General features: G+C 44.0%; 1 protein-coding gene across 5 annotated transcripts in view; it reads left to right on the top strand.

The window, feature by feature from the left end:
• The first annotated feature begins 988 nt into the window (after positions 1 to 988).
• The window catches only part of Pds5b (PDS5 cohesin associated factor B), a 152368-nt gene continuing 138774 nt past the window's right edge, over positions 989 to 14582 (top strand). For 2 of the 5 annotated variants that reach the window (XM_050161886.1, XM_050161884.1), the window contains exon 1: positions 1083 to 1105. The gene's annotated coding sequence lies outside the window, so the exon portion shown is untranslated. Of the gene's footprint in view, positions 1106 to 14582 lie in introns of all 5 variants that reach the window. The other 3 variants (XM_050161883.1, XM_050161885.1, XM_050161882.1) reach the window with 2 other exon arrangements.

The following is a 14582-nucleotide window of genomic DNA, read 5'->3' on the forward strand; positions in this document are numbered from 1 at the left end:
TTACATGTTTAACACTGGATCCCTAGGTCAGTCACCTAATCAGGAGCCAAGTCGACATTCATGCTCATTTCATATACACAAGATCCGTGCTGCATCCCAGGGTTTAAGACACTGCACAAGGTGGCACACATCTTTAATCCCAGCCTTTGGGTGGCAGGGGTAGGAGGTTTGAGCCCAGCCTGAGTTACACAGTGATTTTCAGGCCAGTCAGGACTTCATAGTGAGACCCTGTTCTCAAATAAAATAACATGCATACTTCTTTTCCCCTGGGAGGGGGGTGGTGGTGGTGGAGGGAAGCACACACGCCAACACTAGGGAGGCAGAGGCAGGCAAATCTCTTAACTCAAGGCCAGCCTAGTCTACCTGTAGTGAGTTCAAAGTCAGCCTGGTGAACACAGGACTGCACAGTGAGAACCTGTCTAAAATGGAAAGAAACGTTGGGCGGTGGTGGTGCAGGCCTTTAATCCCAGGACTCAGGAGGCAGAAGCAGGAGGCTCTCTGAGTTCAAGGTCAGCCTGGTCCACAGAGTTTCAGGACAGCCAGGGCTACACAGAAAAACCCTGTCTCGGAAAAAGAAAAAAAAAAGGGGGGGGGGAAGAAAAAAAGCCGAAAGCCAGCGGCCTACAGCGATCTACAGATTTCCCGCCAAAGCTTGGGCGGCAGTGTCAACGCTGAGAACGCACTGACAGCTGCCCGTCTCTCTGCTGCCAGGGAGACGGCGGCGGCCGCGCGGGCAGGGGCGGAGCCTGCGCGTGCGCGCCTCCTGGCGGGGGCGGAGCCCGGCGAGCGGGCTAAGGAGCGCATGCGCGCGCGCCCGGGGCGAGCCGCGGTCCGACCGGCAGGCGGCGCTGAGGACCCACGCTCCGCTCTGCCTGCCCCCCGGGCGCCGTCCGCCGCGGTTCGATTGGAGCAGCCGCGGAGCAGCTCTTGGCGCCATTTTGAAGCGGAGAGGAGGAGGAACGGCCTGGACTGGCTGCGGAAGGGGAGGGGGGGGAGGAGGCGATTGGATGCGGCGGCGGCGGCGGCGGTGGCGGCGGCGGCGGCGAGGGCGGCGGATCCCGGAGAGCGGCGGAGCGCGAGGAGTGTAGGAGCCGGGCAGCTGGAGGTAGGAGCGACTCGGGTAACGGAAAGGGAGCGCCTCTTGCTCGCCTCGGCGCTCCACGCTCCATTTTTCAGCGGGGCGTGCGCGCGTGGAGCCGCCGCCCGCTGAGCCTCGCGTGTCCCGGTGTCCTCGCGGGGCCGCGGTGGGGGCCGGGGCTGGGGCCGGGGGCGGGGAGGCCTCGGACCGCTGCTCGAGCCGCCCGGGAGTGACCTTTGCGGGGGCCGCCGCCGTGCTCCTCCCCTCCCCCTCCCCCGCCTCCTCTAGAGAAGCCCCCCGCGCCGCTTCTCCCTTCCGGCTGCCCGAGGGCCGGGCGCGAGGGGTGGCGCGCTCGCCGCGCTGCTCGGGAGTCGGGGGAGAGCAGCGAGCCGGCCGAGCGACTCGTTGGGCGAGCGAGGGTGCAGCCCCACGGCGGCGCGGAGGGCGAGCGGTGCGGGCTCGCCCGCCTCTGCACCGTTATTCCACTGACACTTGAAAAGTTTGCGGTCTGGGAGAATCCCTGGCGGCGGCGGCGGCGGCGGCGGCAGTGGGTCTCCTTTTTGTCTTGTTTCGGTTTTTGCTCTTGCACGTTAAAGACTGCTGTTAGCACGTAGTAGCAGGCATGCACCGTGCAGCCGACAGGTGTTTGCAGGGCTGACTCTGAACCCCGAAATTCAGCACCTGCTCTTCAGAGCTGCGTGCTATTCCGGTGTGAGCTCTGGAGGGGTTTGAAAGAGGGGTGTTCCTCCCGCTCCATCCTCAGGAACCCGACCAAGAGTTAACAACCCCCCATCCTCCCCCATTCCCCTTTTTGATCTCCAAGAACGCGCCTCTGATACTTGTGTTAGAAACTGACCGGTGGCAGTACTGGCTCCCAGGAGCGGTCTCCCTGTTGGATACTTGTGGAAGCTTTGAATGTAACGGCTCATTTTGAAGGCTGGTCTAGGGCCCTGAGAGAGTTAGTCTTTAAAAAGTTATGTGTATTTAGATGTAGGAGGTGAGCTGTAGCTAAATCATGATGACTGAAATCTTGAATGGCAGGATAAGCATTGTTCACAACGCGTGCAGATAAGAGTTTCAGGAGAGGATATTTTCTGTGTTAACTCTTGCAGAAGTCACGTAAAATAGCACAGACTCGGGTTTCGTCTCTTAACTGTGTGGTAGTCATATCAGATGTTAGTGTTTGGGGGACAGTAAAATGCATACTTGTGTGGTATGGCAGGTCGCTGTGGAACACTTAATCTTCCATCTCATGGTGACAGCATAAAACCGAACTGGATTTCCAGCGGTGAATTTGGAGGTAAAAGTTACATGATAAGATTAGTAAGATAAATTTATTCTCAAAACTTAAATATACAGTACTCTTTTTGGTGCGGGGGTGGGGTAGTATCTCCCTATGGTAGCCCAGACTAACCTGAAACTGGCAATCCTCCTGGCCTGATGTGCTGGGATTGCACCGCCCCACCCAACTCATAAAAGACATCTTGAATCAAAACGTTATTTCTTTGAACTTATATTTGCATATGATGTAAGTGTGTGTGTGTGTATTATGAAATGTGTTAAAGTTTGCTGCTAAGTAGTAACTTTTTTCCCTTGTGGGACACTTGTTTTCCTCTTAGCTGGACTGTTTGAAGTGTCCCTGATAAGAAGGTAATGCTAGTCTTTTTGCTTGATTTCTTTTTAAGAGAACTGTTGTCTTTTTGGTTGTAATTTTCATGAGGATTCATCGTTAACTTGCTTTTCCTGCAACTTTGTTAATGCTTCCGTCGCCTTTAACTGCCTGCTTTGGTTCCTTCTCCCTTCCTCCTCAGCTAGAGGAGAGTATGACCATGGTGATTCTGGTCATAAGATGGTGTGTACTCAGGCTGTTTGTACCAGGGTTCTAAGAGCTGTTGATGATCACAGTTTTAGTATTCCAAGTTTATCCTGCAGTTCTGTAGCTTTGTTTAACAGAACAGTGTTCTGGGTGCTAGGCTTTGTCAGTCAATTGCTCAGTTTAAGAAAATGACACCTTGTTTTAGACACCTCTCGCCCAGGTGAATGTAGAAAGGCTGGGGTACCTAAACTTTGGGGAGGAAGGGAGTAATTTGAGAGCCGTGTGTTTTCTTCTTCCTCTTGGCACATTTTAAGATTGTCCTTTGGCTCCCAGCATGCTACTTCTTGGGTCACATTTGCTTAGCATTAAGAGAACTCGCTCTGGTTTACAGATTTTTGGGTGACATATACCGTATACAACACTATAAATGTGGAAATTTATGTAGCCTTTGTAGGCATTAGAAAATTACAGAGAAACTTGAGGATGGTTGCTAACCTTTTTATGAATGAGAAGTTAGATTCAGATTTTAATGTACCTGAGATTAGTAGGGTCACAGTCATACCAAGTCGGGGAGTGAGCAGTCTTAGAGCTTTGGAAGTTGGTCTGTGTTGCTTTGTTTAGGTCTCACCTGGAACTGACGTCATTGGATGCAGCACTCTTGTCTCCATCCTGCTCTCACTTTCCAGTCAGTCATTCCGCAGTGAGAGTAAGTCAGCTGTCTGTCTCAGACTCTGGCTTTAACACCTGCTGTCCAGGGTTCAGTCCACCTAGCTGCTCTCCGAAGATAACTATCTTGCAGCCTCTGTGTCCTGGAGCTGCTTGCTCTTTCATTGTTTGACATCATGTGACATTTATTTACCAGTTAAAGTTTGTCTGTCATTTATATGAAAAACAGCTTTTAAACTTATAAGCCAAAGTGGTTTGGAAAAGTTTGTATTGAGCTTGTTTTGTGACTTTATACGTGTGTGTGTGTGTGTGTGTGTGTGTGTGTGTGTGTGTGTGTGTGTTTGCCACACAAGTCATTTGTCACTGCCATTTACAACACACATTTTATTTGGTTTGTGTATTCCTGCTTGGCATTGTCAAAGATTCCAGAAATAATTTAGTGTAAAAATAAAACAAGTAATTTCCCCAAGAATGTTAACCTTTGGTTTTGTGAGACACTGTCTCACTCAGTAACCCAGGCTGTCCTCAAATTCAGCTATCCCTCCCACCTCAGCCTCCTGAGTGCTAGGATTACAGGTGGGAGCCAGCAGGCTTGCTGTTTTCTAAGTTTATGTAAAAGCTGCCAAGTGCTTTGCGGTCCTGACACTTGGGAGAGTGAGCCCTTTCCTCATTACTCTTTCATGAGCCCCTGATTTCCACCACTTCCCTCAGTACTTGACAAGTACTTTATCATTCTTTCTCACTAATTAGTTCAAAATTAATAAGCTTGCAGCATTGAGAGTTAGTTTTTCCTGGCACAGATTGTTATGTGCTGTGAAAAAGTTACGATGATAAAGCTCAGTGCATAAGAAGTTAATGCTTTAATGCCATCAATCTGAGATATTCCAACATACCTGTAATAGTTATTGCACTTTAATGATTACACATGAATAGTAAGCAACTGTCTTGGTTGAGTTTCATGAAACTGAAAAAGTATGGAGGACAAACTGAGCAAAGCAGGAAGACATTTTGAGACATCTTTTATATCTAAAAGTACTCCTCTGCTCTTCTGCACCTCTTTTTGAGGGGAGTGCTGTGAACTGATTGATTGAAAATGTATAAATACCATCTTGGTGTCCACTCCATCGTAGGAACGGTAAAGCAAACAGAAGGAGACTGACCTGTAGCAGTAGGGAGTCATGGTTGGGGACCTCTACCGAAGTGATGAAAACTGAGCAGAGGATCATCCCTGCTGCTGATGGAGGGAGCCCTTCTTTCCCCCATTGATGAGATGAGGTTGCTGTTCCTGCAGAAGAGTGAAATAGGCCAAGGCTAGGTACTGTAACGTAACTACCATGAGATGTTAGAGTCCCAACAGCTGTCTTGTTAGGTTAGGGCCTAAGGAAAGAGAGTTGGAGGCAGTAGTGTGAAGTTTTTGCTTTCGTCCGCTCTTATTCTGTTGCAGAGGTGATTTTAGGAATTGTGAAGAGATTTTAAAGGAAAAGTCTATATTCCAAAGTATGCCTCTTGCTGAGATTCAGGCAGTTTTAGTTAGCCTTCAGACTTGAGACTGGTTGGGAGTGGAGGTTGGTGCTGGTGTGATGGCTCAGTAGGTAAAGGCTTGTAACCAGGCTTGACAACCTGAGATCCACCTCTGGGACACATGTAGGAAGAACTGAGTCTGGCAAATTGCCCTCTGATCTCCATGTGTACATGTGTGTACACACAATAAAGGAAATGCAATAAAATTGTATTTTTTAAGCTAAAAAGTTGTACATATAAAGAAAAACCAAATCCTTCTAGTGATAAGAAAACAAAATAAAAATCATAGTTCTTTGGGGAAAGTAACCCACTGCTAACAAGTGCCAGAATATTTAAAGTATTTCTAGAGAAACTCTTGACGGGTGGCGGTGGCACATGGCTTTAATCCCAGTACTCAGGAAGCAGAGGCAGGAGGATCTCTTGAGTTCGAATCCAGCCAGGTCTACAGAGCGAATTCCAGGACAGCCAGGGCTACATAGACAAATCTTGTCTTGAAAAGCCAAAAAGAAAGAATTTTCCCCTTCGTGTTAAAGAGTTCTTTTCATGCTGCCATATAGACATCACCAGAATTCAAATAGAGTATTTCATTGAAGTGCATACCATAGTTGAGAAATACCAGTCAGCAAGGGACTAGGCATCATTGGAGTTTATTAAACTTTCTTTGTTGTTGCCAATTTGATGTGCCATATGTGCTGGCTAGTCTTACGTTAATACACAAACTAGAAGTATCTGAAAGGAGGGAAACTTAATTGTGAAAATGCCTCCGTAAGATCCTCTGTAAGGCGTTTTTGTAATTAGTGGTTGATGGGAGGAGGGCCCAGCCCGTTGTGGGTGGTTCCATCCCTGTATTAGTAGTCTTGGGTTCTATAAGAAAGCAGGCTGAGGGGCTAGATTGATGGCTCAGTGGTTAAGAGCACTGGCTGCTCCTCCAGCGGACCCAGGTTCAATTCCCAGCACCCACGTGGCAGCTCACAACTGTCTGTAACTTCTCTTCCAGTGGATCTGAAAGCTTCACACCAATGCACATAGAATAAAGTTAATTAAATATATATAAAAATAAAGCAGGCTGAGCAAGCCGGGGGGAGCAAGACTGTAAGCAGCATCCTTCATGGTCTCAGCATCAGCTCGTGCCTCCAGGTTACAACCCTCCTTGAGATCCTTTGGTGATGAACAGCAATGTTGAAGTGTTAGCTGAATAAACCCAATTTGCTTTTTGGTCATGTTTTTTTTTTTTTTTTTGTTGCAGCAATAGAAACCCTAACTAAAGCACCACATCTTATTTTGGGTTTGGCTTTTTGAGACAGGGTTTCTCTGTGTAACAGCCCTGACTCCTGACTGTTCTGCAACTAGCTCTTGTAGACCAAGCTGGCCTCAAATTTACCTGTGTTTGCCTTCCAAGTGCTGGGATTAAAGGCATGTGCCATCACTGCCTCACTGGGTTTGTATTTTTAAGAATGCATACACATTTGTCTCTATGATCATTAATGGGCGGGGGTACGTCACTGCAGTTAGTTTAAATTACCTGCTGAGCCATCCTGCTTACTTGGGAGCTAAGGTATCAGAGAAAGAAAGGTGAGACTTTTGGACTTTTGAAGAAGAATAAGATTTGGAGATAGTGGCACCTTGAGGGGGGTTTGCTGCTCTGAAGGGAAATGCCACTGTGGTAAGCTTTGAACAACTAAGAGTCAGGGTGAGGGTGTTGTAAGCTCAGAGGAGAGGCAGAACCAGTAGGAAGGGTGAGAAATCTGGGACCAGAATAGATGGATTTTGTATAGAGTCAGTGTTGCTTTGTACTGTCCCATCACTCACTCCCATTTTTACTCATATTGTCATTTGATTCACTGCTCTGCTCTGGCATGGGTGACAAACTGGACCTTGCTTTCCAGATTTGAGAGGGCTTAGCTTTTTAAAAAGAGAAACTGAGTTTCTTTCAAAGCAGTAATGGTAGCAGTTGTTCTTTCTTTTTTTCTTTTTTGATTTTTTTGAGACAGGGTTTCTTTGTAGCTTTGGAGCCTTTCCTGGCACTTGCTCTTGTAGACTAGGCTGGCCTCGAACTCGCAGAGATCCACCTGCCTCTGCCACCTGAGTGATGGGATTAGAGGTGTGTGCCACCACCGCCTGACTGGTAGCTATTGTTTTCTTAGCGTCCTTTAGTTCTACTTCCTATTCCTTACTATGATCTCAGTGTAAGTAGTCTGCCAGCGGCTTCTTATGCTGAAGTGCATAGAAAACTTGGGCTGTTGGTATGTCTGTAAAACTTTGGTTTCCGACAATTCCTTTATAATGCACTCCCGTTTCCCTCCCTCCCCCGTGGGTGCAGATGTCTGCAGGTGCATGTGTGCCACAGTGTGTCTGGTAGAGGTCAGAGGACACACAAGTTTTCAGGAGTGGGTTTTCACTTTACACCTTGTGTTTAAGGCAGGAGGTTTTTTTTTTTTTTTTTTTCCTCGAGACAGGGTTTCTCTGTGTAACAGCCCTGGCTGTTTTGGCACTTGCTCTTTAGACCAGGCTGGCCTCGAACTCAGAGATCTGTTTCCCTCTGCTTTTTGAGTGTTGGCACTAAAGGAATGCACCACCACCATCAAGCTAATGCAAGATCTTTCTGTGTTTCTGCTGCTGAACTGTACCCTGGCCCCTTTGTCATGTTTACCTCTAGTCTAGGCTATTGGTTTTCAAAGGGGTGATTTTGGACCTCCAGTTCTTCCTACCCGGAAGACATTTTGCAGTGTCTGAATTTAGTTACTACAAATAGGATACAGGACAGGTTTGCCACTAGTGGGTAGAGGCCAGACATGGGTTCTGCTAAAATATTCCATACTTATATAGATCATCTTTCTACCACAAAAAGTTACCTAGCCTAAAAATGTTAATTGTGCCAAGATTGACACACTCCTGTCTTTGCAGAATTGACCTAGTAGGCTTGTATTCACTCTTGGTTTAGCTGAATTAGGCATCCCACAATTTAAATCATAGTAACCAAGCAGTAGCAGTGCTTCATAATCTTACACTGTATCTCTGGGCACTTTCTCCCTCTTTATTTTTAGCACATTTCTTTAGACTTTTCTTCCCCAGCTTAATGATGTTTCGTAATTAGATCAGGTCTTTATAGTCTTTCAAAGTTCTAGCATTTAAGACTCAACACCTAGTCTGGTGTGGTGGCACACACCTTTATTTCCAACACTCGGGGGAGGCAGAGGCAGGCAAGTCTCTGAGTTCAAGGCCAACTTGGTCTCCAGAGTGAGTTCGAGAACAGCCAGGGCTATGCAGGGAATACTGTCTACAAAACAAAAACCCCAAAGACCAAACAAACAGAAAGACTGAATATCTATAGCACATTTAAGCATTTGTTAAGTTGCTTAATGATTGGAGTCCAGTCTAAGGACAGCATCAAGACTTGACTGTTACTCATTAAGTTTAGCAGAACTGCTAGAGTTTCTGTCCTGTCTTGTTACTAAATAGCCATGTTTAAATCAGCTATTTTTGAAAAAAAAAATCTCAATTTTTAAAATCTGTAATTAAGAATAGTAATATAACTCATTTTCAAAAACAGCTTTACTGAGGTATAGTTAACATATCCTATGATCTTTGCCTACTGGAAGTATATAGTTAATTGTTTTCCAGTCTATTCACAGATCCATATAACCATCACATAGCCTGGCTTGGGTCATCTTGTTCCTGTTAGAAAGAAGATCCAGAGCTATTATTAGGCCTGCCTTTCTTCCTTCCTTCCTTCCTTCCTTCCTTCCTTCCTTCCTTCCTTCCTTCCTTCCTTTCTTTCTTTCTTTCTTTCTTTCTTTCTTTCTTTCTTTCTAGATTTATTTATTTATTATATATACAGTGTTCTGGCATGGAGGGCACCAGATCTCATTACACATGGATGTGAACCATCATGTGGTTGCTGGGAATTGAACTCAGGACCTCTGGAAGAGCAGCATGTGCTCTTAATCTCTGAGCCATCTCTCCAGCCCTAGGCATTACTTTCTATCACTCCTTATGTCATTAGTTTTTAGGATAAGCTAGGACAATGTTTAGATTGGAGACAAATATGTAAGGACAAAGTAAAACATGCTTGTAACTTTTTATGGTGTGGCAGACATGGTGCTGCATGTCTGTAAATCCCAGCACCTGGCAGTGTGGTGTGCTGAGGCAAGAAAATTGGGAGTTTAAATCCACTATGAGCTACATATGATACCATGTTCCAATCAGAGACAACCAAACTTATTTGCAGGGAGATTATTGTTGATAAAATGTCTAAATACATCACTTTAGAGAAGACAAAGTGGGGTAATAGTTGAATGGATGTTTGCATGTTTTGTTTGTTTCTTTATTTTATCTATCTATCTATCTATCTATCTATCTATCTATCTATCTATCTATCTATCATTTCGAGACAGGGTTTCTCTGAGGCTTTGGAGCCTGTCCTGAAACTAGCTCTGTAGACCAGGCTGGTCTCGAACTCACAGAGATCCACCTGCCTCTGCCTCCTGAGTGCTGGGATTAAAGGCATGTGCCACCACCGCCCGGCTGTTTCTTTATTTTTGTTTTTTGAGACAGGGTTTCTCTGTAGCTTTGGAATCTGTCCTGGAACTAGCTCTTGTAGACTAGGCTGGCCTCGAACTCAGAGAGATCTGCCTGCCTCTGACTCCTGAGTGCTGGGATTAAAGACATGCGCCACCACCGCCCAGCTAAGGATGTTCACATGTTTTATTGTTTGAGAAAATTGCTCTCAGTTAGGGCTAGAGAGAGAAAGATGGAAAATACTCTTGTAATAAAATATACATGCACCCCACATATATTCATTCCACAAGGGGCTGTTAAGAAAATCATAAAACAAGGTAGAATATGGAAGGCATATTCAGCTCCAAGAAGGAATCTGACCAAAGATGAACATGTTATTTTATGTAGGAATCATGAAAGACTCTTGTCAAAGAGGGTATTTGCTCAGGTGCAGTCAGGTGTTACAGAGCTGGGCCTTTTGATCCAGATGATGGCCACTTGAAGCTATGTCTTAATTTCTCCTTATGTTGTTTTTAAAAGATTGCCCTGGTAGCTTCACCCATAGGTAGATGTTCCTAATTTACTGTGATCCTGGGGAAGTAAGTGTTTTAGCTAAGTTTTTAGTGAGTGGTTGATGTCTTTAAAAAGAGAATATCAGTCTGTGGTCTTGGGACTGAGAAACTTTCTTTTTTAGTTTATGCTCTTGAGGTTTAGTTTCACCCCAGGTTAATATACTTTATAGAATAAATAATTCCTAAATAAATTAGGTTCTTATACATATTTTCCCTTGTCTCCTTCCTTCATTAATTGCATCCTGTGGCTTCTTCCAAATTTCCTTTTCTCGTGTACTCTTAGGTGTAACATTTTCAAACTCAGTTTTCCTTCCTTTCCTCTAACACTTTCCCAATGTTCACTTCAAGTAGCAGACTCCCCCAGCATCTGTTGTATAGGGTGACTGCCTTTACACTCATGCCAGAGACTGGAGTGGCATTCTGATCTCTCCATTTTTTTTTTCCTCTTTTCCATCGGATAATTACCAAATTTTGTTAAAGTTTTAGGAAACCATTACCCATGTGTAAAAAGCAGCCTATACTCTTTCCATCTGTCTCATTTCCAGATGTCTATATAATTTGTTGATGTTAATGATTTTTTTTTAAAAAAAGAATTGTTATTTTCAAACTACATGTAGTTGTGTGTGTGTCTGTATATAGTATGTGTACAAGAGAGCAAGTACCTGTGGAGGCCAGAGGTCTTAGATCCAGTGGGTTGTAAGCCACCTAACATGGGTTCCTGAAACCAAATTCAGGACTTATGGATTATCAACAAGTGCTTTTAACCACTGGGCCATCTCTCTAGCCCTCTTTTAATAATCTTTTAATACTATAATACAGATATAGACCACCTCAGTCTTCTCTCATATTTTACACTAATACTGGGAACCATTAACTTTTCTGCCTTTTATTTTTCACATTGAAAAATACACCCAGGAGATCTTCCCTTATTTGTATATAAAGTACTTTCTCTCTCTGGACAACTGCAGTGTTCATTTTTATGTCATGCTTCTACTAGCTTATTGATTGTTTCCAGTTTATTCTGCCATACAATTGCTATTATTTGTACATATGATGCATGTTTGTTTGTGGTGCAGATTCCTAGCCATGGAATTGTGAGCTAGAATGCAACAGATAGAATTTACATGGTGTCATGTTGTACTTCATAGACTTTGAAGCACTATTAATATGTGAAAATACTTGTGTCTTTGTAGTGTTGCTAACAGTATATAATCAACCTTTTAGGATGTTTGTCAATCTGACAGGTGAAAAACAGTATCTCTATTTTATTTTTATTTTTATTTTGGAGACAGGGTTTCTCTGTAACTTTAGAGCCTGTTTTGGAACTACCTCTTGTAGACCAGGCTGCTCTCGAACTCACAGAGATCCACCTGCTTCTTAAAGGCATGTTACAGGGAGCAGGGCCCCTAGTTCTGGCCGCCCGGCTAGTTTACACCCGAAATTATCACACAGAAACTGTATTAATTAAAACACTGCTTGGCCATTAGCTCTAGCCTCCTGTTGGCTAACTCTCACATTTTGATTAACCCATTTTTATTAATCTGTGTTCACCATGAGGTTGTGGCTTACCAGGAAAGATTTAGCTTGTCTGACCTGGTGTCTCCATGGTGACTCTCTGAATCTGCTTTCTTCCCAGAATTCATTTGTCTCCTCGCCTACCTAAGTTCTGCCCTATCACCAGGCCCAAAGCAGTTTCTTTATTAACCAATGAAAGTAACACAAATACAGAAGAACCTCCTACACCAAAGGCATGTGCCACCTCCACCCGGCCAGTATCTCTATTTTAATTTACATTTTCCTGGTGCGAACATGAGCATTGTTTCTTGTGCTTGAGCCATTTTTATTTTTTCTGAGAAGTGTCAGTTTCTCACTTTTTTTTTTAAAGATTTATTTATTTATTATGTTTACAATATTCCTTCCATGTATGCTTGCATGCCAGAAGAGGGCACCATATTTCATTATAGATGGCTGTGAGCCACATGTGGTTGCTGGGAATTGAACTCAGGACCTCTGGAAGAGCAGTCAGTGCTCTTAACCTCTGAGCCATCTCTCCAGCCCCCTCAGTTTCTCACTTTTATCTTTTCTTTGTGTACATGGCTCTCTTGGATATTTGAAGCCTTTCCCCTGTACCTTTGTGTCTGCTAAAAGTAAAAGGTTGCCTGTTTCTTCTGCATTAGTTGTCTTGTTTGCCTCCCTGCTCGCAGTTTCACCCCCTGTATCACCTTGTTCATAGATACTTCTGATCACATGTTTGAATAGCTCATTCCTCCTTTAGAGCCTCTGGGTGGCTCTAATTCAGAACCCTTACATGAGCACGACACCTGCATTTATCTCTTCTGGTTTCCTGTAGCTTCCCTGAGCCTCCGCAAACAGGGAGCTGTTCTGACTCCCTTCTGTATTAGACCTTGTGCCAGCTGTATCTTCCCATGTATCTTTCTGCTGAGTTTACATTGCTCATTTCTGCTTGTGCACATATCCAGAGTTGAGCATTTCTCTCAGCATGTACGCCAAATGGTCAGGTAATTTAACTCTTGCTTAGGCAATATATAGAGCTTTCTTCTCTTGTATTACTTGTGTCCATGGGAACTCCCACACCTCATGTTGTTATTTAGGATGTTTGTGTTTCCATGCCCTAGAGTTGTATACTTTTATTTTCTTCTTCTCCTCCTCCTCCATCAGTCAATCATCATCATCATCATCATCATCATCATCATCATCATCATCATCATCATCATTTTAAACAGTTTTTCTGTGTAGCCCTGGCTGGCTTGGACTTGACTGATGTCTAGAGAAGATTGGCCTCTATTCTACAATAGTGCTCCTGCGTCTGTCTCCCAAATGCTGAGATTATAGCTGCATACCTTCATCCTACAGCTTGGAGAGCTTTGATACTGACATTGATAATGATATTGAACACCATTTCAAAGTTATGACTTTGAAAATGTGTTTATTTGGTAGAATTTCTTTTTTGGAAACAGGGTCTTAACTATGTAGCTCTGGCTTTCCTGAAACTCACTATATAGAGTTGGCTGGCATTGAACTCACAAAGCTACCTGCTTCTTGCCTTCCAAGTGCTGGGGTTGAAGGTGTGCACCAACACTCTCAACCTCTGGTAGCATTTTTTTTTCAGGTTTTTTACTTGTTAAAAAATTGCTTTACATACCTTTAATCCCAGCACTCAGGAAGCAGGACGCTGTGCGTTTGAGGCCAGCCTCGTCTACAAAGTGAGTTCTAGGATATCTAGGACTGTTATACAGAGAAACCCTGTCTTGAAAAACAAAACAAAACCAAAAGCAAACAAACAAAAAGTTGCTGTTTTGGCTGGGCTGTGGTGGTGTGTGATTTTAATTCTAGCTCTTGGGAGTTCAAGGTAGGTGGATCTTTGTGAGTTCAAGGCTAGCCTGGTTTACATAGCTAGTTCCAGAACAGCCAGGACTGTTAACCAGAGAGACCCCATCTCACAAAACCAAAGCCAAACTAAAACAAAATTGCTGTCTTAAATGTTTTTAATTACCATATGTATTTATTTTGTGTATGTGTATGGCATAGTGCATGTGGGGGTCAGGGACTACTCTACTTACAGGAGCCAGCGCTCGATATCTCTCTCTCTCTCTCTCTCTCTCTCTCTCTCTCTCTCTCTCTCTCTCTCTCTCTCTCTCTCCCATAAGGGTTCTGGAATCCAAACTATCTTGTTGGGTCCTGATTGTCTTTTTATTGTTGACTTGTGGGAGTTTTTGGCGATGGGATTCAAATCTATGGCCTCATGAATGAGAGGCAAGCATTTTGCTAACTAGATTGCCAGTCCTTCCTCAATACATTCTGGATATAAATTCTTTGCTAGATCATTGATGAGTTATTTTTTCCCATTTTGTATCTTGTTCTTACCATAGGTTTTGGTAAGTTGAAGGTTTTAGCTGATGAGCTCTAATCAGTCAGTATTAAAATGTATTATGCTTTTGAGTTCTAATAAGCTTTTACCTACTCTTTTTTTTCTTTTATCTACCCTTAAACCATGGGAATACTTTCTTGTGCTTATTTTGTATAGAAGATTCTTAGTTGTATTGGTCAGGTTTCTTTTACTATACCAAGTAAGTGAGATAATCAGGCCATACAGATTTAGATTGCATTTTATTATACCTCAGTAAAAGTAACAATAATGAATTTGTGAGCTTGATATTGTATTAAATTTCCTTTCTTCGCTTGCCATCTATATATTTGGAGGTTCCATTCTATGATCTGGTGACCATTGCTGTTTGTCTTCTGGAGAAAGAACTGGATGGCAGTGGTGGATGGGGTGTGACTAGAGAGTGAGGGCGTGGGAAGGATCTGGGGTCCCACGACCCCTTTTGAGGAACTACCAGTAATTTGAAGACCTCCCAATAGGCAGCACCTTTTAAAAAGCTTTCACTACCTCTTGGGGATCACATAGGCC

The sequence above is a fragment of the Alexandromys fortis genome, unplaced genomic scaffold (assembly GCF_014885135.2).
Source record: "Alexandromys fortis isolate MF-2015 unplaced genomic scaffold, M_Fortis_MF-2015_v1.1 scaffold_118, whole genome shotgun sequence".
In the NCBI taxonomy this organism is placed as follows: domain Eukaryota; kingdom Metazoa; phylum Chordata; class Mammalia; order Rodentia; family Cricetidae; genus Alexandromys; species Alexandromys fortis.